This window comes from Orcinus orca, chromosome 18 (assembly GCF_937001465.1).
Source record: "Orcinus orca chromosome 18, mOrcOrc1.1, whole genome shotgun sequence".
In the NCBI taxonomy this organism is placed as follows: domain Eukaryota; kingdom Metazoa; phylum Chordata; class Mammalia; order Artiodactyla; family Delphinidae; genus Orcinus; species Orcinus orca.
In genome coordinates, this window is record NC_064576.1 from 5,330,129 (window position 1) to 5,352,237 (window position 22,109).

The window sequence follows — 22,109 nt, forward strand, 5'->3', positions numbered from 1 at the left end:
TTTTTGTATAGTAGCTTCATTAATGCAACATGAAAGGAAAACCAAAAAAGTAGTGGAGATGAATGTCTAGCTCCAGGATCACTCAAGTGGGAAAAACAACAACGCTACAGGAAAAGCTCCCAACTTGCTACATCCTTCACTGGGCTGTAAGTTATTTGGTCCGTTAGTTCTTTATCACCTGGGAAATCTGCATATCACTCAGGATGCTGAGAAAGGTGTAAGAAGTTTCTGTAAACATAACCCCAAATGTCTTTGTTTTACATGTGTAATTTACTGTATTTGGACTCCTTTGCGTCCTTTTGATGAAGTGCCCTCTGCCTGAGAGAAAGCATACACCCCACGGAACTGGGGCCCCCTGTCTGGAACTTCTGGGTCCTTGTATGACCCCCAGGCAAACTGCATAGCTGCCCCTCCCCCGAGGCCAATCATCTGCACTTGGATTCTTTGCGACACTCACGGAGACTTCCTAAGGTTAAACTCAGTTACATGCATCTCATTTTGAAGTGTAGCTTATAAAACACAGCAACAAATCAAAAACTATTATGTCTGTAGCTCATCCGCAGTGAACACTTAAGACACAAAGGCAGGAGTACCACTGGCTTCAGCCGTTCTCAGTGAGAGCCTTTTCATCAGACTCTGGTCCAAGACACTAACAAGAGGCCCACCCAGGGCTTCCCTGGTGGTGCAGTGGTTGGGAGTCCGCCTGCCGATGCAGGGGACGCAGGTTCGTGCCCCGGTCCGGGAAGATCCCACATGCCGCGGAGCGGCTGGGCCCGTGAGCCATGGCCGCTGAGCCTGCGCGTTCGGAGCCTGTGCTCCGCAACGGGAGAGGCCACAACAGTGAGAGGCCCGCGTACCGCAAAAGAAAAAAAGAGAGCCCCACCCAAGCAGACCCTACACAAGTCTAGAAGCTTCTGTCCAGTGAACACCCACACACACTTAATTTGTTCACTTACCCATCATGCGTCTATTTAGCACTTAATATATGCCAGCCAGCGTCCTAAGCCTTGGAGAGGGCAACATGAAAGACAAGATTCCTCCTATCGGGGACCTCACGGTCCATTCGGCAATTCAAAACTTTCATGAATAAAAATGAAGCACCTCAAACACGTGTAAGGAAAAGAAGTAATAACGATAATAACCAGTCTATGTGTTATTCCGGGAGCACCTTTTTTAAAACGTATTTGTCCAGTAGTAACCTATATCTTTGTTACTGTGGTTTGCATTTCTTTCCTTTTAAATCTTTCATTACATATATGCCAAATGGCTGGTTCAGATGCTAAATTTAGTATAACGGTTCTTCAAAACATCTTTGGAGTTTGCTTAAGTGCCTGCCTCTGGCCTTAAAGGGCAAATTAAAACGTTTCCAATTGGTTTCCAGCCCACATTACAAAGTGTATGTGTATTTGAAAGACTGTTTCTTGGCTATAATTGGTAGTTTTCTTGTAGCTAGGTCTGAGGAAAGAATTGCAGCGAGCTTTACGTCTGCTAACAGTAGTGAGCACTGAGCTCAAAAACAGCAGGAAAAAAAATGAAGTGTGAGCATCTGGGATGTTTGCCAGACTGACCTCCAAGTTGCGTGCCGTAGAATTCCAGCCAAGCAGACACAGGGCCCTTCCTGCTGAGACCTGGGTCTCTGCCGTTTAACTTTTCTCCTTATAAAGGAGAGAAGAAAAGATAAGGGGTGCCTACCAACTCCCTTAGCTACCTTAGATAAAAATAATGACGGTGTTAATCTCACTGTAATTGACACACACGGCTTCCACCATACTGTTGTCTGAGTGTCAGAGAAAGACAAGGACACGCCACATGTGTTCTTTCCAGGAGCACGTGTGTCAGGTTCATTAAAAGGGTCTCCAGCACGTGGTAGAAGCACCACTCACCACCCAAAGAGGAAGCTACGATTCACTTTGTCAGATGATGGAAAATACCCCTTGATGGTTCCTCCTCTCTGGCCACCTCGGCTCTGCGCCATGGGGACAGGGTTTGGCTGCAGTGAAATGAATGTGGGAAATATCAGGGTTTGCACGGAACTCAACGGGCAGGACTCATAAACCTCTGTGTGCAGCATCATCAAGGATGCAGTGAGAGGCAGCTGTCAACTCTGATGGTGGCATCCCTGCCTCCCCGAGAATGACCTGGAGGGACATACCTTCTCCATGAGTCACCACCACCCCAAGGACGCAGGAGAGGATGGATTACAGTCCTATGGCTTTTCATCCCCCGTGCATTTGTTTTTAAGAGTTTCCTTGACATTAACTTGAAGATCAGTTTCCAGAAAAGTGTTTGAAACAGGGCAACTGAATTTTTCAAACAGCAGCTCCAGCCAAGCAGGTACCATGTTTATGACAGCGATGAAGCAGTTTGAAGGGTCTGGTTTCGCTTAACAAGGTTGCCCAGCTTTTTATAGGCCTGAACAGAAATCCTTTTAGGGAACTCCTTCCACTAGACCGTTGTCACCACTGTTTCCTGTGATGTGTCTTGATTTCAGATTTTGATGCCTGATTTCTGACGTTTTAATATGGCAACCTCTAAACTCCATCTACCTCAGAAAGATAGGAGATTCGTGAAGCTCTCTGTTCTTAGATGCTAAGCTTTTTATCATTTCATTTCATTTTCCTTAACTTATTACTTTGAAAATGTTCAGATATCCAGAAAAGTTGAAAGAGCAGAGTTATAGGTCATAAGTTATATGCAGATATTTGCCTGTGTATAGGGCCAGTGCCCCTAACCCCTATGTTGTTCAAGGGTCAACTGTACTAATTTGGGGAGTTTAAATGCTTAGAAGTATTTAAGTAATAATGTTTAAATGCTTGAAAACTCGTCTAAGTGGTTAAACCTGAAAGTTTTCATTTATTAGTTGTTAAAACAATTTGTACATATTTAGAAAAGTGTTCATCACTTACTATCTGAAGAACTATTCATCTGATAAATTTAAAAAAAGAATTAGTACTGTGCTTGCATCTGGGAAAAATTATGTTTCCTTTCCCATCCCTTCCTCCATTCCTTAAAGCAGCCGTCATAACCAGAATATTGTCTCCCTGTTTCGAAAGATATTGTATGTACATACTTGCATCTATCTATCTATCATCTATCTATCTATCTATCTATCTATATATTTTTTAAATATTGTCTCTAGAGATCACACTATTCACACTGTTCATGCTTTTTTGGTAAATAATACAACTAGGAGATCTTTCCTCATTGGTATATTCAGATTCACTTTTTTTCAACCACCACACTTCATTTAAATCATCACCCACTAGCAAAATTTGGTTTTTAAGCTCCTACACACAATACATCACGAGTAATCTCATGGTTAATGGCAGAGACAGTGGGGCTCATCAGGTAATTACGTACTCCTCTGTTTTCCTCAGGTTCACTTGCAATTAGGTTGAGGGCAATGGGCCACGATGGGGATGTCGTTTGAAGGACAAAAGAGCAGGTGTGGGATCCCAGGCTCCCTGCCCCCTGCTGCTTCGACGAGGATGTCACGAGTTCTGGAGGGCGCAGCTCAGAGGCGGTGAAGGCTCAGCTGCCTGGGTCCCGAGTCATTGTATGGAGCAGAGCCTCCTGCTGGTCTGCCTTACTTACTGTGCTCTGTGTGTGACGACTCCAATTTACGCGGTAAGCCAGAAGATCCTGGGCGCTGTATCTTACCGCAGCGTGTGCTGACCTGCCCTAATTTATACATGCTCACCATGGTGAGGTATTTTTCCAAGGATATCCTTAAGGTAAATTCCTAGTGGTGAAATTTCTGTCCAAAAGGAAATGCACATTTGAAATTTTGATAAATACTGCTGGGTTGCCTTACAATTTCCTTCCACTTTTCCTTTTTTTTTTTTTTTTTATGGTGTATCACATAGATTGATTTGCGTATATTGAAGAATCCTTGCATTCCCAGAATAAACCCCACTTGATCATGGTGTATGATCCGTTTAATGTGCTGTTGGATTCTGTTTGCTAGTATTTTGTTGAGGATTTTTGCATCTATGTTCATCAGTGATATTTGCCTGTAGTTTTCCTTCTTTGTGACATCTTTGTCTGGTTTTGGTATCAGGGTGATGGTGGCCTCGCAGAATGAGTTTGGGAGTGTTCCTCCCTCTACTATATTTTGGAAGAGTTTGAGAAGGATAGGTGTTAGCTCTTCTCTAAATGTTTGATAGAATTCGCCTGTGAAGCCATCTGGTCCAGGGCTTTTGTGTGTTGGAAGATTTTTAATCACAGTTTCAATTTCAGTGCTTGTAATTGGTCTGTTCATATTTTCTATTTCTTCCTGATTCAGTCTTGGCAGGTTGTGCATTTCTAAGAATTTGTCCATTTCTTCCAGGTTGTCCATTTTATTGGCATAGAGTTGCTTGTAGTAATCTCTCATGATCCTTTGTATTTCTGCAGTGTCAGTTGTTACTTCTCCTTTTTCATTTCTAATTCTATAGATTTGAGTCTTCTCCCTTTTTTTTCTTGATGAGTCTGGCTAATGGTTTATCAATTTTGTTTATCTTCTCAAAGAACCAGCTTTTAGTTTTATTGATCTTTGCTATCGTTTCCTTCATTTCTTTTTCATTTATTTCTGATCTGATTTTTATGATTTCTTTCCTTCTGCTAACTTTGGGGTTTTTTTGTTCTTCTTTCTCTAATTGCTTTAGGTGCAAGGTTAGGTTGTTTGTTCGAGATGTTTCCTGTTTCGTAAGGTAGGACTGTATTGCTATAAAAAGTTCCCTCTTAGAACTGCTTTTGCTGCATCCCATAGATTTTGGGTCGTCATGTCTCCATTGTCATTTGTTTCTAGGTATTTTTTAATTTCCTCTTTGATTTCTTCAGTCATCACTTCATTATTAAGTAGTGTATTGTTTAGCCTCCATGTGTTTGTATTTTTTACAGATCTTTTCCTGTAATTGATATCTAGTCTCATAGCGTTGTGGTCAGAAAAGATACTTGATACAATTTCAATTTTCTTAAATTTACCAAGGCTTGATTTGTGAGCCTAAGATATGATCTACCCTGGAAAATGTTCCATGAGCACTTGAGAAAAATGTGTATTCTGTTGTTTTTGGATGGAATGTCCTATAAATATCAATTAAGTCCATCTTGTTTAATGTATCATTTAAAGGTTGTGTTTCCTTATTTATTTTCACTTTGGATGATCTGTCCATTGGTGAAGGTGGGGTGTTAAAGTCCCCTACTATGAATGTGTTACTGTTGATTTCTCCTTTTATGGCTGTTAGTATTTGTCTTATGTATTGAGGTGCTCCTATGTTGGGTGCATAAATATTTACAATTGTTATATCTTCTACTTGGATCGATCCCTTGATCATTATGTAGTGTCCTTCTTTGTCTCTTCTAATAGTCTTTATTTTAAAGTCTATTTTGTCTGATATGAGAATTGCTACTCCAGCTTTCTTTTGGTTTCCATTTGCATGAAATATCTTTTTCCATCCCCTCACTTTCAGTCTGTATGTGTCTCTAGGTCTGAAGTGGGTCTCTTGTAGACAGCAAATATATGGGTCTTGTTTTTGTTTCCATTCAGCCAATCTGTGTCTTTTGGTGGGAGCATTTATTCCATTTACATTTAAGGTAATTATTGATATGTATGTTCCTATTCCCATTTTCTAAATTGTTTTGGGTTCGTTACTGTAGGTCTATTCCTTCTCTTTTGTTTCTTGCCTAGAGAAGTTCCTTTAGCAGTTGTTGTAAAGCTGGTTTGGTGGTGCTGAACTCTCTCAGCTTTTGCTTGTCTGTAAAGATTTTATTTCTCCATCAAAACTGAATGAGATCCTTGCTGGGTAGAGTAATCTTGGTTGCAGGTTTTTCTCCTTCATCACTTTAAATATATCCTGCCAGTCCCTTCTGGCTTGCAGAGTTTCTGCTGAAAGATCAGCTGTTAACCTTATGGGGATTCCCTTGTGTGTTATTTGTTGTTTTTCCTTTGCTGCTTTTAATATGTTTTCTTTGTATTTAATTTTTGACAGTTTGATTAATATGTGTCTTGGCATATTTCTCCTTGGATTTATCTTGTATGGGACTCTCTGTGCTTCCTGGACTTGATTAACTATTTCTTTTCCCATATTAGGGAAGTTTTCAACTAGAATATCTTCAAATATTTTTTCAGTCCCTTTCTTTTTCTCTTCTTCTTCTGGAACCCCTATAATTCGAATGTTGGTGCATTTAATGTTGTCCCAGAGGTCTCTGCGACTGTCCTCAGTTCTTTTCATTCTTTTTTCTTTATTCTGCTCGGCAGTAGTTATTTCCACTATTTTATCTTCCAGGTCACTTATCCGTTCTTCTGCCTCAGTTATTCTGCTATTGATCCCATCTAGAGTATTTTTAATTTCATTTATTGTGTTGTTCATCATTGTTTGTTTCATCTTTAGTTCTTCTAGGTCCTTGTTAAATGTTTCTTGCATTTTGTCTATTCTATTTCCAAGATTTTGGATCATCTTTACTATCATTATTCTGAATTCTTTTTCAGGTAGGCTGCCTATTTCCTCTTCATTTGTTAGGTCTGGTGGGTTTTTATCTTGCTCCTTCATCTGCTGTGTGTTTTTCTGTCTTCTCATTTTGCTTATCTTACTGTGTTTGGGGTCTCCTTTTTGCAGGCTGCAGGTTTGTAGTTCCCATTGTTTTTGGTGTCTGTACCCAGTGGCTAAGGTTGGTTCAGTGGGTTGTGTAGGCTTCCTGGTGGAGGGGACTGGTGCCTGTGTTCTGGTGGATGAGGCTGGATCTTGTCTTTCTGGTGGGCAGGTCCACGTCTGGTGGTGTGTTTTGGGGTGTCTGTGGACTTATTATGATTTTAGGCAGCCTCTCCGCTAATGGGTGGGGTTGTGTTCCTGTCTTGCTAGTTGTTTGGCATAGGATGTCCAGCACTGTAGCTTGCTGGTCGTTGAGTGAAGCTGGGTGCTGGTGTTGAGATGGAGATCTCTGGGAGATTTTCGCCATTTGATATTATGTGGAGCTGGGAGGTCTCTTGTGGACCAGTGTCCTGAAGCTGGCTCTTCCTCCTCAGAGGCACAGCACTGACTCCTGGCTGCAGCACCAAGAGCCTTTCATCCACACGGCTCAGAATAAAAGGGAGAAAAAGTAGAAAGAAGAATTAGTAGAAGTAGAAAGAGAGAAAGAAAGAAAGAAAGAAAGAAAGGAGGGAGGGAGGCAGGAAGGAAGGAAGGAGGGAAGGAAGTAAAAAAAGAAAGGAGCTAAAGTAAAATAAAATAAGATAAAATATAATAAAGTTATTAAAATAAAAAATAATTATTAAGAAAAAAAATTTAAAAAAAGAAAAACGGACGGATAGAACCCTAGGACAAATGGTGGAAGCAAAGCTTTATAGACAAAATCTCACACAGAAGCATACACCCTCACAAAAAGAGGAAAAGGGGAAAAAATCATAAATCTTGCTCTCAAAGTCCACCTCCTCAATTTGGGAATGATTCATTGTCTATTGAGGTATTCCACAGATGCAGGTACATCAAGTTGATTGTGGAGCTTTAATCCGCTGCTTCTGAGGCTGCTGGGAGAGATTTCCCTTTCTCTTCTTTGTTCTCACAGCTCCCAGGGGCTCAGCTTTGGATTTGGCCCTGCCTCTGCGTGTAGGTCGCAGGAGGGTCAGACAGGACGGGGTTTAAGGAGCCGCTGATTCGGGGAGGGAGGGGCACGGAGTGAGGGGCGGGCCTGTGGCGGCATAGGCCGGCGTGACGTCGCGCCGGCGTGACGTCGCGCCGGGCGTTCTCCCGGGGGAGGTGACTCTGCATCCCAGGACCCTGGCAGTGGCGGGCTGCACAGGCTCCCCGGAAGGGGGGTGTGGAGAGTGACCTGTGCTCGCACACAGGCTTCTTGGTGGCGGTAGCAGCAGCCTTAGCGTCTCCTGCCCGTCTCTGGGGTCCGCGCTTTTAGCCGCGGCTCGCGCCCATCTCTGGAGCTCCTTTAAGCAGCGCTCTCAATCCCCTCTCCTCGCGCACCAGGAAACAAAGAGGTAAGAAAAAGTCTCTTGCCTCTTCGGCAGGTCCAGACTTTTCCCCGGACTCCCTCCCGGCTAGCCGTGGTGCACTAACCCCCTGCAGGCTGTGTTCGCGCCGCCAACCCCAGTCCTCTCCCTGCGCTCCGACCGAAGCCCGAGCCTCAGCTCGCAGCCCCGCCCGCCCCGGTGTGTGAGCAGACAAGCCTCGGGCTGGTGAGTGCTGGTCGGCACCGATCCTCTGTGCGGGAATCTCTCTGCTTTGCCTTCCGCACCCCTGTGACTGCGCTCTCCTCCGCGGCTCCGCAGCTTCCCCACTTCCGCCACCCGCAGTCTCCGCCCACGAAGGGGCTTCTAGTGTGTGGGAACCTTTCCTCCTTCACGGCTCCCTCCCGCTGGTGCCGGTCCCGTCCCTATACTTTTTTCTCTGTTTATTCTGTTTTCTTTTGCCCTACGTGGGGGGTTTCTTGTCTTTTGGGAGGTCTGAGGTCTTTTGCCAGCGTTCAGGAGGTGTTCTGTAGGAGTTGTTCCACGTGTAGATGTATTTCTGGTGTATCTGTGGGGAGGAAGGTGATCTCCGCGTCTTACTCTTCCGCCATCTTCCCGGAAGCCTTTGAGCAATTTCACTTCTATCCTTTTTTTTTTTTCTGGTTTACATATATAACTTCTGCTCCGCTCCATTGCCTCCTTTCTCCAGTTTGTTTACATTTTTCCTCTGTGATGTACTTTAAAACCTACAAGAGGGCTTCCCTGGTGGCGCAGTGGTTGAGAGTCCGCCTGCTGATGCAGGGGACACGGGTTCGTGCCCCGGTCCGGGAAGATCCCACATGCCGCGGAGCGGCTGGGCCCGTGAGTCATGGCCGCTGAGCCTGCGCGTCCAGAGCCTGTGGTCCGCAACGGGAGAGGCCCGCGCACCGAAAAAAAAAAAAAAAAAAAAAAAATTAGAACAGTAAAGAATTGTTTTAAGAATTATGACTCTCCACTGAAGTAGTTCTGTAAACTTTGATGCCCCATTTTAAAATAGAGCTTCCTGTACCTGAAACCAGAGGTTCAGGTTCAATAAGGGCTTGAATGTGACCCCGAAATCCTTTTTTTCCCAGCAAGCATGAAAGATTGCTGACACACCGATGTCTGATGTGTTTTTTCTCGCATGGGGGTATCAATATTTCCTTTTTAAAAAGGCTTAATCTCTTCCATTAAAGGGCATTAACTCTAACATAATTCCAGTTATCAGATGCGAAGGAGGGACCGGGATGAGGAGATGTGGGTGTGTATGTACCTGTTTTCCTTGGACAATAATTTAGAACGCCTTAGAGCTAGAACTTAGATCTCAAACTCCCTAGACCACACTGCTTGTGTGGTTGTCCACTTGGTCTCGAGTAAGGCTTGTCCTAAGACTCAAAAGTCTCCATTTATGGGCAGACACCTCCTCTCCAGGCCTCTTTATTGCCCACCTGGGCCTCACTTGTCTGCACGTATTACAGATGGTTCAGAAACAGAGATGAAGCCAATAGATCAGAGACTTTACAGAGAGGGGCCGGCGAGAGGATCAACCCTTAGAAAGCCAGCGAAGTTGGTTCTGAAGGAGTTTAATGCCCCTCTGCTTCATCTTACCCCAGTAAAGCGGGCTGGCACTCCTCCCCAGGGACCCCTTCATCCTGTCACGATGCTTCCAAGTTCTCTCTGGCACAAACTGTACCCACTGCCGTCTCCCTGTATCTCAGTTCCTCCAACCTCAAATTTCGACTGTCTAATCTGATGAACAATTTCTAAAAGTGAGAAGACCTTGCTCAGGAAACACATGGTTTATTTAACTCGGGCCTTCTGAAGACAATGCCCCTGTTTTTCTTGTTTCTCCCAATAAAAATCAGCTCATAGCAAGCCAATACAGAATTATTTTTTTTGGTAACAAAAGCTTCTCTGTAACATTCAAACTATGCCTTTCCCCATCCAGACATATGATTGGCTTTGGCCATGGTTCCCTAGAACAGTAAGGAAAAACATAATAATTTTTCTTTCCTTCTCTCCTCTTTTCACACTGTGAACACTCCCAACTTTTTCATAGAGGCATTAGAAACTGGGTGAGGCTTTTAACTATTTCAGAAACACACACAGTCCATAGCTAGAGGTGATAACCAAGAAGAGAGAAAATGAGGTCTGTTGGTTTTCTTTTAGGCTCCTCCCCTTTCTTTTTTGCCAATTTCCACAGGCAGGGAAATAGCTCACGGGGCTTGTGCTCTGTGGATCTGAGCTATGGGAGGTTGAAACAGAACATTAGCAAAACACATTAGGAAAAGATCACATTGCAAGAAGAGCAGGTTTGGAGTGGCCAGGGATGTCTCCCCCTGAGTTCGGAATCCAGGGGTATGCAGCTGGGTGCAATGGGGCTCATCATCAAGAATTTCTCCCTCCCTGCATTGTGCGCAGAATCTGCCAGGGGCAGCCTTCCTGTTCAGTCCAAATTATATTATGCAGCATCTGATACGTAAATGGGCTCTTTCAGAAATGCAGTGCTGTCACCTTCACAGCTTTCACGAAACATCGCTCAGAATGAGTTCCCATTGGCTACGGGTGGCGGTGGGAATCTGCCCCCACTGCTGATTGGCTACGTGTCTTGAGAAAGATACATAACCTCCTGGAACCTCGGTTTCTTTGTCCATGAAAAGAGGTCTATTAACACCCACCTTGTGAAGATTAGTGGAAATAACATAAGTAAATGGGTCTAGAAAAATAATAGGTCCTCCACAAAGATCTCTGAAGCGTGTCTGTATCAAACAGCTGACCTCAAGTCTTGGCTTTGTGATGGATTTTACTCGACCACAAGCCATCCCATGTTGCTGACTTTTTTTTAAAGCTGTACCTTTCTCAATGGACACACAAAGCGTTAAAAAAAATTTTAATATTTGTTTTTGTTTTTCTGTTGAGCGGCATGTGGGATCTTAGCTCCCCGCCCAGGGACTAGGGATCAAAGCCACGCACCCTGCAGTGGAAGGGTAAGTCTTAACCACTGGACCACCAGGGAAGTCCCCAAAGCTTTCATATTAACATTACATACATGTCATTCAGAACATCTTTGGATGTCTCTAAATGAAGGGGAAAACCCATTAGCAATTTTTTTCCAGAGTCAGGAAAGAACAAATTTTCTTTGCACCTCACTTTACTGCCTTGACTTTCTAAGCCAACGCTGATGATACGTATAGACTTTAAGTTGCTACTGATTCAGATCCAAAGTAAGATCTTGTTTTTCTGGTTTATACGATAAACCAAAATGCGTGGTAGCTACAATAATATAAAGGTGTACATTGAATGTACCCCTGCTAAGTTTCCTGCTCATCTGTCGGTGTTCTGCATTTGCTAGCTGCAGCCAGAAAGCAGAACTTTTCCAAACTCAGGTCAGACCAGGCGTGAAGGTGTTCACAGATAGCCACTGAGTTCCAGAATTAGCGGGAAGGTGATGGGTCTGCTTCTGGACGTGGCCACGGTGGTGCGATTCTCATAAGTTGGTGGAGAATCTGACCATTTACATGCTATGTTTAATGGGTGTACGAATTCCTCTACTAACCAGGAAGAGGAGAGAAGGTCTTGACAGAGGTGATTAGGTTAAAGTGAGGCCGTCACGGTGGGCCTGAATCCAGTAGGACTGGGGTCCTTCAAAGAAGAGGAAATTTGGACACAAACACACACAGAGGGAAGACACTGTGAAGACACAGGGAGAAGACGGCCATCTGCAAGTCAAGGAGAAAGGCCTGGAACAGATCCTCCCTCACGGCCTCAGAAGCAACCAGCCCAGACTACACCTTGATCTCAGACTTCGGGCCTCCAGAATCCTGAGACAGTACAGATGAATCGCATAAGCCACCCAGGCTGTGGCACTTTGTTACATCAGCTCTAGCCAATAATACACCACGTCTCTCCCTCAGTTAGTTATTGGTCTGAAAGAAATTCCTAGACTCCTTGTCACCTGCTTTTTAATAACATACGAAGCCACAGGCTTTAGCCGATATAAGGAGAAAAAGTGCTTCAGTAGAAAACGGGGCATTACCTAGAGCAGAAGTTGGCGACATTTTCTGTAAAGGGCCAGATAGGAAGCAGTTTAGGCTTTGCAGGCCCTCAGGTCTCTGCTGTGACTATTCGATCCTGCTGATGTACAATGAAGGATGTTGCAGACCATAAGTACACGAACGGGGGGTGGGCTGTGTTCCCATAAAAGTCACAGAAACAGGTGGCGGGCTGGCTTTGCAGACGCCTGGAATAGGGCACACCACCCAGGCTGCCTCATTCACGCCTTTCCGTGCCTTTGAGCTAGTTTATAGCAACATAAGTAACAGATAACAGGTAGTAATGCAATGTTGTCTAAAGACATGGAGATAGATTCTCTCGGGTAGAGACAGGAGTTCAATGGGCTTTCCTCCTTGACCATGGAAGAGGCTGGCTTCGTTGGCCCATTCATCTCAACGTTCCTGAGCTAAAATTGTGCTTGTCCTTTGTATCCTCTTTTAAACTGGTTGTTGCATCTTAATTCCCTCATTAATGAGTTAAGTAAAATCTTTAACCCTCTGTCCAGTTTTATATTGATTTGGGAATCACGATTCAACCTGTTTTGGGAACATTATGCTTTAACCCTGGGTAAAGAAGTTATGTTACCTGGACAGATTAAAACATTGACTATATTGTCCTACAAAAACACCAAGAAGCCCCAGTGTAAGAGGCAGTGAATTATAAAGTTTTAATGTAAGGCTGTCGCTTGGTGTTGGGTTGCTGGATGCCGGCCTAGACGCTGGGCAGTCAAATAGAGTGATGCCCAGCTCAGAGCAGGGCCTGGAATTCCACAGATCTTGGCCTGCATTCCAGAGGACAACTTAGTTGTTTGTGACCTGGGGCATCTTTCATAAGCTCTGTAGCGCTAAGTTTTCTCACCATAAAATGGCCATAGTTGTAGTACATACCGCATGGGGTGTCATAGGACTCAGATGAGTCAATGAATATAAAAGACACCATATTCTAGGAGCACGACGAACAGCATGTTAGCTGATTAAGTGCAGGCAGTTATTATTTTGAAGGCAAAACTGAAGACACACAGAGTTTGAGGGGCTATGCAACTTAGCTAAGAAGAGATTTTGCCCTACCCGTACTTTTTTCATCACACGTTTGGGGAGGATTGTGCGGAGAAAGTGTTGTCACAGTCAAGGGTATAATCTAAGTCTTCCGTATCTCCCAACCTGATAACAGCCGGGAATTTCCTTGGACACTTTCTGCCAATGATTCATACTTGAAAATTTTGTGGTAAATATGTAACAAAAACACACAGTCACAAGGCTATTCCCACAAAGGGTTGGGATGTGAACAGGCTGTGTTGCTGCTGGGTCAGCAAAGCCAGAGAAGTTTCTGGGTCCTGAAAACATATGACGGTCGGGCTGCAGCATTAGGCTGAAGCAGCGCAGCTTAAGAGGACGCAAGTTTTGTCTTCTTCAGGGTTGCTTTCTAGCTTTCAGCTAAGATCTATGCTGATGATGAATCCACCAAGTCTCAAAGCATGTTATGTAGCAATTGCTTCTTATGCACTTCTTTGAAGTAATTACTCATTCTATTTTTTTTTTTTTTTGCGGTACGCGGGCCTCTCACTGTTGTGGCCTCTCCCGTTGTGGAGCACAGGCTCCGGACGCGCAGGCTCAGCGGCCATGGCTCACGGGCCCAGCCGCTCCGCGGCATGTGGGATCTTCCCAGACCGGGGCACGAATCCACGTCCCCTGCATCGGCAGGTGGACTCTCAACCACTGCGCCACTAGGGAAGCCCTACTCATTCTATTTTTAAAATAATTCTGTTCAAATTATGTTTCAAAATGTCTGCACACACCAGAAGCATAGCCTCTCAGATTCAACAAATATGCAATGAACTGCAACCATGCCAACTTCGAAGCCAGGGGCACAAGGGATACAGGATGCAGACAGCTTAGCCAATGACCAAGAGGCTTTCAGAGCTCGGCAGGGATGCTCCTAATTATAACCCCAGGGAGGGTGACATAGGTCCTCCACGAGGGCTGCCACTCCTGGGACAATGGCCACCGGTAAATTACACTTCCAAAGGCTCCTACCTAGTGCAATCTAGCTGCCAGGTTAGTGAGAGTTGTTCTAGGCTAAATGTAGCTCTGTTCAGGAGGGGCGATCAGAGGGAAAAGGGCAGGCAAAGAGCACATTGCCATAGCTCCCTTGTGAGGACCGTCATAAGTGACTCAGGCTGTGTATGTGGTTTCGTTTCTTGGGGTTCTGTGTTTAACTACGCCATGAAGATAATAGGCTACCTTGGCTCTCACCAGGCAAGAAACAGACAGATACCTGTCATTGTGCTCCAAAGGCAAAGGGATACGATACCTGAGCTCAGGTTAAGCATTTTCAGGCAGGGTCCAGTTAACTCTGCAAGAGCTCAAACCCTCACAGTCCTGCCCCAGGCTGGAGAGACTGTTTGTAAGTTCTTTTGACTGTAACCCAATGATACGTTACATGGTTATTTAACACACACACACACACACACACACACACACGCATACACACGACTGAAGAAAAGCTTTCATGAAACATTCACCATTGGGATGTAATGTGCTATTTGCATACCGTGTTGTTCTATTTCAGTTAAAAAATCTAACTCAATACATCATTTCACAACTTTTCCCAGCTTCCAATGGGGTCAAACCCACAATTTGAAAATCACTGGTAGAGGAGTTTTATGATTCTCAAAAGGAGCTCAGAGTAATCGGGGCATTAAGGTAAGGTCATCAGAGCAGTGAACAAAGAGAAGTATTCTTGTGTCCACATGGTTCTGCTTCTTAAATCTTGCTTCATAATGAGAACAGGTTTCTAATTGGGCCTGGGCCTCAGTTTCCCCATCTGTAAAGTGGGGAAACTAACAGTACCAACTTCATAGGGTCATCGTGATGGTAGATGGGTTAATAAAGCACTTAAAATAATACCGTGTATAGTAAGATCGTTAGATTTTATTGCTATTATAATTGCTGTTATAGTCCCATGCAGCAGATTTAGTGAATTTATAAAGATGCAAAAAGTTATTTATTTACTTTTATGGAGGCATAACTGACATATATTAGTTTCAGGTGTGCCACATAATGACTTTAAAAACCAGAGCTGAGGATGAAATCTCCTGCTGCCTTAGGCTTCTCATTAAAAATTGGGCAGTCATTAAAAATTGCACTTACAACGCCTAATAGTAAATCAGCAGCTTTCATGGGATTTGTCTTAATAATCGTTACCAACTTACAACCGACACCATTTCCAAATCGTCTATTATTAGCACAATATGCCAATGAAAAGAATATTGGCAAGCCTTCATTTTATAGAAACCACAAGTTCCATCTCTGTTACGAAGATCTCATCCAAAGGCCCCACCAACTCTGTTCTCTGTTTAATTGAACTTTAGGGCAGCTGGAGGCTGATTCCAGGATTCTGCTTCATCACCCACGCATGAGGTGTTACCAGGCCTGGGCCTGAACATCACCCCTGGGTGTGTGCCCGTCTAGGGCAGCTCTTGGACCAGGGGCACTGGCTTATGTCTGTGAGGGGCCGAGGACTTTCCTGGGAAAGGATCACCAGCAAACCAGGAAGAGACAGGGTTTGGCAATTTGGTTCAAGGCCACGGGCCGAGGTCCCAGGGGAGGTCTCATTCAGAATGTAACACTCTGCCTGCCGCAGAGCCCTCTGGCTTAACCCTCACATGCTCCTTTCAGAGTCCTCGGCAAGGGGCTGAAATCAAAGCAATGTACAAATTCGAAGAGCAATTTGGGGGCTTCCCTGGTGGCACAGTGGTTGAGAATCCTCCTGACAATGCAGGGGACGCGGGTTCGAGTCCTGGTCCAGGAAGATCCCACGTGCTGCGGAGCAGCTAAGCCCGTGCGCCGCAGCTACTGAGCCTGCGCTCTAGAGCCCACGAGCCACAACTACTGAGCCTGTGTGCCTAGAGCCCGTGCTCCGCAACGGGAGAAGCCACCGCAATGAGAAGCCCACGCACTGCCACGAAGAGTAGCCCCTGCTCGCCGCAACTAGAGAAAGCCTGCGCACAGCAACGAAGACCCAACACAGCCAAAAATAAATAAATAAATAAATAAATTTTTAAAAATTATTAAAAAATAAAGAAAATGTGTTGGTTACTCTCAAAAAAAAAAAAAGATACCAATTATATTGAAATAGAATTATCAGGGAATTCCCTAGTGGTCCAGTGGTTAGGACTCAGTGCTTGCACTGCAGTGGCCCAGGTTCAATTCCTGGTCTAGGAACGAAGATCCCGCAAGCCTCACAGTGCGGCCAAAGACAGAAAAAAAAAAAAGAAATAGAGTTATCAAAGGAAATCAAATATCAAGAAATACAATTATCAAAAAAATACAAATTAAAAGAAAAAGAAATACAGTTATCAAAATATTAGAATAGTTGTCATATATTATAGTAATCCCAGTGCCTCTTTATTAACTCATTAAGTAGTAAGACCTGCATGTAACTCAGAAGTAGTGATGAGTGGTGATGACATTTCAAGGTATTTGCCCAACCTTCGATGTGCTGTGAAAATAGCTGCATTTTCCATGGGTGATAAAGTGACACTTCATGTCACACATTCTTTCAGGGAAAGAATGGTGTGTTTCCCTGCTTCTCAGGATAGTATGGTGCTCACAGGGACGAGCTCACGAAAAAGCAGCTTTCACTGAAGCTACTGATGCACTTAAAGGCGACCATTCCATCTTTCAAATTAATAGCTACAAGGAGGAATGTTACTGTACAGTAACATTAAAAATGGCTTGAACACATTGTTTCTGTTGAGTTAAGGCGCTCAAAAATATACAATCGGGAAAGGACAATCCCTTCAATAAATGGTGATGGGGAAACTGGACAGCTACATGCAAAAGAATCAAACTGGACCACTCTCTTATACCATTTACAAAAATTAAGCCCAAGTGGATGAAAGACTTGAACATAAGACCCGAAACCATAAAACTCCTAGTAGAAAACATAGGTGGTAATCTTCTTAGCATCCATCTTGGCAATGAGTTTTTGGATCTGACAGCAATTCAAAGGCAACAAAAGCAAAAATAAACAGGTGGGAACACATCAAACTGAAAAGCTTCTGCACAGCAAAGGAAACCATCAACAAAGTGAAAATTTGGCAACTCACTGAATAGGAGAACACGTTTGCAAATCGTGTATCTGATAAGGGGTTAATATCCGAAATATATAAAGAACTCACACAACTCAATAGCAAAAACAAAAAAACCCAAAACAATCCAATTAAAAAATGGGCAGCAGATCTAATAGACACTTCTCCAGATAAGATATACCGATGTCCAACAGCATGAAAAGACGCTCAGCATTATTAATCATCAGAGAAATGCAAATCAAAGCCACAGTGAGATACCACCACACACCTATCAGAATGACTATTATCAAAAAGACAAGAAATAACATGTGTTGGTGAGGATGCGGAGAAAAGGGAACGCTTGTGCCCTGTTTGCGAGAATGTTAATTGGTGCAGCCGCTGTGGAGAACAGTACAGAGGTTTCTCAAAAAATCAAAAATATAATAGAGCTACCAGATGACCCAGCAATTCTACTTCCGGATATTTATCTGAAGAAAATGAAAACACTAACTCAGAAAAATACATGCACCCCCATGTTCATTGCAGCATTATTTATAATAGTCAAGATATGGAAAAACCTAAGTGTCCATCAATGGATGAATGGATAAAGAAACTGTGGTGTGTGTGTGTATATATATATATATATATATATATACACACACACACACGTACAATGGAACATTATTCAGCTATAAAAAAGAATGAAATCTTGCCATTTGTGATAACATGGATGGGCTTCAAGGGTGTCATGTTAACTGAAATAAGAGAAAAACAAATACCATATGATCTCACTTGCATGTGGAATCTAAAAACAAACAGAAAACCCCCAAGCTCATAGATACAGAGAACAAATTGGTGGTTCCGAGAGATGGGACGGTGGGGTGGGGTGGGAGAAATGGGTGAAGGGGGTCAAAAGGTACAAACTTCCAGTTATAAAATAAATACAAATGTGTTGGGGCTGTGATGTACAGCACAGTGACTATAGTTAATAATACTGTGCTGAGCATTTGAAAGTTGCTAAGAGACTAGGTCTTAAAAGGTTTCACCACACACACAAAAATTTTTTATAATTGTATGGTGATGGATGTTAACCAGACTTATCGTGATGATCATTTCAAAACGTGTACAAATATCAAATCATTATGTTGTATGCCTGAAACTAATATTATGTCAAATATACCTCAATTTTAAAACTTATTAAAAATTTAAAAGGAGTTGGGCTCAATTGTCAGACTGCTATAATCCTAGCTCAGCCATCTACTCCTTCTGGAACCAGAGATAAGTTCCGTTCCTCTGCCAGCCTCAGTTTCCCCTTCTGTCACACAGCAACCCTTAGAGAGTCGTTACGAGGAGCAGAAGATTATGATCTGAGGTGCTCAGCCCATAGCTGAGCACGTGCTACACACCCCACACGACCTACAGTTTCGTTTTCTATTGTCCAGATAACAAGTACACAGACTCAAGTGGGCCAGAATTGAAGGAGACTGTAATTTGCTTATAAATTCCTATGTGGGTGTTCTACAAAGATGGACTTAACCGAACTCATGTTAGAGGGTTCATCATGGGAACAGCAAGGGTGAGTGGTCTCCAGGATCAGAGGGCGAGAGAATTCAAGGAAGGAAAGGGGCCGAGCGAGGGGGGAAAGAGCCTCAGAAAATATCAGAGACCCAAAGTTCAGCTGCAAATCCTGGGGGAGCGACGAAAGATTTGGGGTCCAAGCACAACAAAGCAAAACAGAAACTGCAGTGGTCACTGGCATCACTAGAACGAAGAGACACTTCATCTTTTCAATGAAAATATTTTCTTTGGAGGTAGGAAAAGGGACGGTTATAAGGATAATGCATTCACCATTTCCATTTTAACGTATTCAAAGCGAAAAGTGTTTTTGTTTGACTGTCCTCAAAACAATTCATAAAATGAGGAAAACTGGGGCATAAACAGCAGGGACCAAACTGAATAAGCTCTCCCTGCCTTTCAGAGTCTCCACTTCCTGATATTCACAAAGTTAAGCCATTCCAAAACATAAACAGCATTAACATAGGGCGAGATACAGTGGTCATTTGTGTCTGTTTATTTCTATTGTGGTTGTGATCAATAAGGTTTAATTTGCAAGTAAATAAAACATGTGGTCATTCTGGAGGTTTGGTCTGAAAAGCTCTTTTCAAAACTAAACTTGTATGCAGCGGCTATAAACCCAGAATATCTAACACAGTATTGAAAGGAGAAGAACAAAGTTGTAGGATTAACACTACTTGACTTCAGGAATTACTATGAAGCCTAGTAATCAAGACTTCTCCTTGGTAATAGAATAGACGAAACAGGCAATGGAAGAGAACAGACAGCCATTCGACCCACATAAATACGGCCAACTAATCTTTGACAAAGGAGCAATGGTAATACAATGGAGAAAGGACAGTCTTTTCAATAAATGGTGCTGGAACCACTGGACATCCGCATGCTAAAAAATTAATTTAGGGCTTCCGTGGTGGCGCAGTGGTTGAGAGTCCACCTGCCGATGCAGGGGACACGGGTTTGTGCCCCGGTCCGGGAGGATCCCACATGCCACGGATTGGCTGGGCCCGTGAGCCATGGCCGCTGAGCCTGCGTGTCCAGAGCCTGTGCTCCGCAACGGGAGAGGCCACAACAGTGAGAGGCCCGCGTCCCGCAAAAAAAAAAAAAAAAAAAAAAATTATTTTAGACCCAAACCTTACACCTGTCACCAAAATTAACTCAAGATGAATCACAGACATAAATGTGAAATGCAAAGCTATAAAATTCCTAGAAGATAACATAGGAGAAAACCCTAGATTACCTTGGATTTGGGGATAACGTTTTAGATACAAAACCAAAGACATGATCCATGAAAGAAATAATTGATAAGCTAGACTTCATTAAATTTTTAAAATTCTGCTTTATAAAAGACACTGCGAAGAGAATGAAAAGACAAGCCACGGACTGGGAAAAAATATTTGCAAATGCCATATCTGATAAAGGACTGTTATCCAAAATATACAAAGAACTCTTAAAACTCAACAATAAGAAACAACTCAGTTAAAAAGTGGGCCAAACATTTGAACAGATACCTCATCAGAGAAGATACACAGGTGGCAAACAAGCATATGGAAAGATGCTCCACGTCATTTGTTATTAGGAATATGTAGATTAAAACAGGGGGATGCTATTACACACCTTTCAGATGGTCAGAATCCAGAACACTGGCGACACCAAATGCTGCTGAGGATGTGGAACAGAAACTCTCATTCGTTGCTGCTGGGAATGAAAACTGGTACAGCCATGTTGGAAGACAGTTTGGTGGTTTCTTCCAAAATTAAACATACTCAAACCAGACCATCCATCAGCTGTGCTCCTTGGTATTTACCCAAAGGAGCTGAAAATTTATGTCCACACAAAAACCTGCCCCTGCTTGTTTGTAGTAGTTTTACAATTGCCAAAACTTGGAAGGAACCAAGATGTCCTTCAGTAGGTGAATGGAGAAATAAACTGTGGTCCGTCCAGACAATGGGATATTATTCAGTAATAAAAAGAAATGAGCTATAAGTCATGTTAAGACATAAGTGAAACTGAAATGCATATTACTAAGTGAAACAAACCAATCTGAAAAGGCTACATACTGCATAATTACAGTGATATGACATTCTGGAAAAGGCAAAACTGTGAAGACGGTAAAAAGATCAGAGATCAGAGGTCACCAGAGATTTGGGGGGCTTGGGGATGAATAGATGGTGCATGAAGGAGTTTTAGGACAGTGAAAATACTCTGTACAGCACCATAATGATGGATGCATGTCATTATACATTTGTTCAGATGCATGGGATGTACACCAAGAGTGAACCCTAATGTTAACTACAATCTTTAGGTGATTATGATGTGCCCATGGACATTCACCCACTATAACAAATGTCCCACTCCACTGGAGGATGTTGACGATGTGGGAGCTGTGCTTGTGTGGGGAAAGGGGTTTTACAAGAAAGCTCGGTACCTTTCCCTTAAATTTGCTGTACATCTAAAACTGCCTTAAAAATAATAATAAAGTTTAATAAAAACAAATGGAACGCACCTTTTCTTCCAGAGCACTCTTCTTGAGTTTTCTCCAGTTCTGCCGGTGGTTTTAATATTCTTGTAATTGCCCAGGCTCAAAACTGTAGTCAAAGGACGGCACAAGGAAGCAAACACAAATCCAAAGTATGGGGCCTTCTAGAGGCTAAGTGGCGGGGTTTCCACACAAGTCGATGATACGAACAAAGCAAACAAACAAACAAAAACAGGGGAGGTGGCTCCGGATGAATGTGACTTACAAGTCCCAGCAATCAGATGTAAGGTATTGGCCTTGTTTGGACCCTGATCTGAACAACCCAACTGTAAAAGGACATTTTTGAGACCGTTGGGAAATTTGTTTATAGATTGGGCATTAGACGAATCAAGAGACTATTGTTGGTGTTGTAGGTGTGTGTGTGTGTGTCAGAGAATCAGTGTGCTTGTCAGAGGTGCAGAATGCAGTGGCATGCTCTTCAAGATTTCCTATAAAATACTTGAGCAAAGAGAAAAGTGTAAATGAAGCGAATATGACAAAATCTGGATAATTGTTAACTTGGTGGAATGAGCGTGGATGTTCTGTTTCGGTGTATGCATGCAAAGTTGTATAATAAAAAAAATTGTTAATTCTTCTTCGATTTTCTTCCCTCTCTCTGTTCAACTATTTCTCATGCTCTATCAAGTTTGATGTCCTAAAAACTTGGCAAATTGTCCTCACCTTTCCTCTTTCACTCCTGTGCCCCAGTTGTGTCCCTCCTGACTGGTCTGGGCCCAGGACCAGCTGGCGTCCCCCTCCGCCAGGTACCTGTCCCTCCCCTGCCGTGGAACCCAGCAAGGCCCAGCTACGATCTCATAACTCTCTTTTTCAGAAGAATAAAAACAAGCCTATTATTATTATTATATTGAAGTATAGTTGATTTACAGTGTCGTGGTCATTATTGCTATACAGCAAAGTGATTCAGTTATACATATATATAC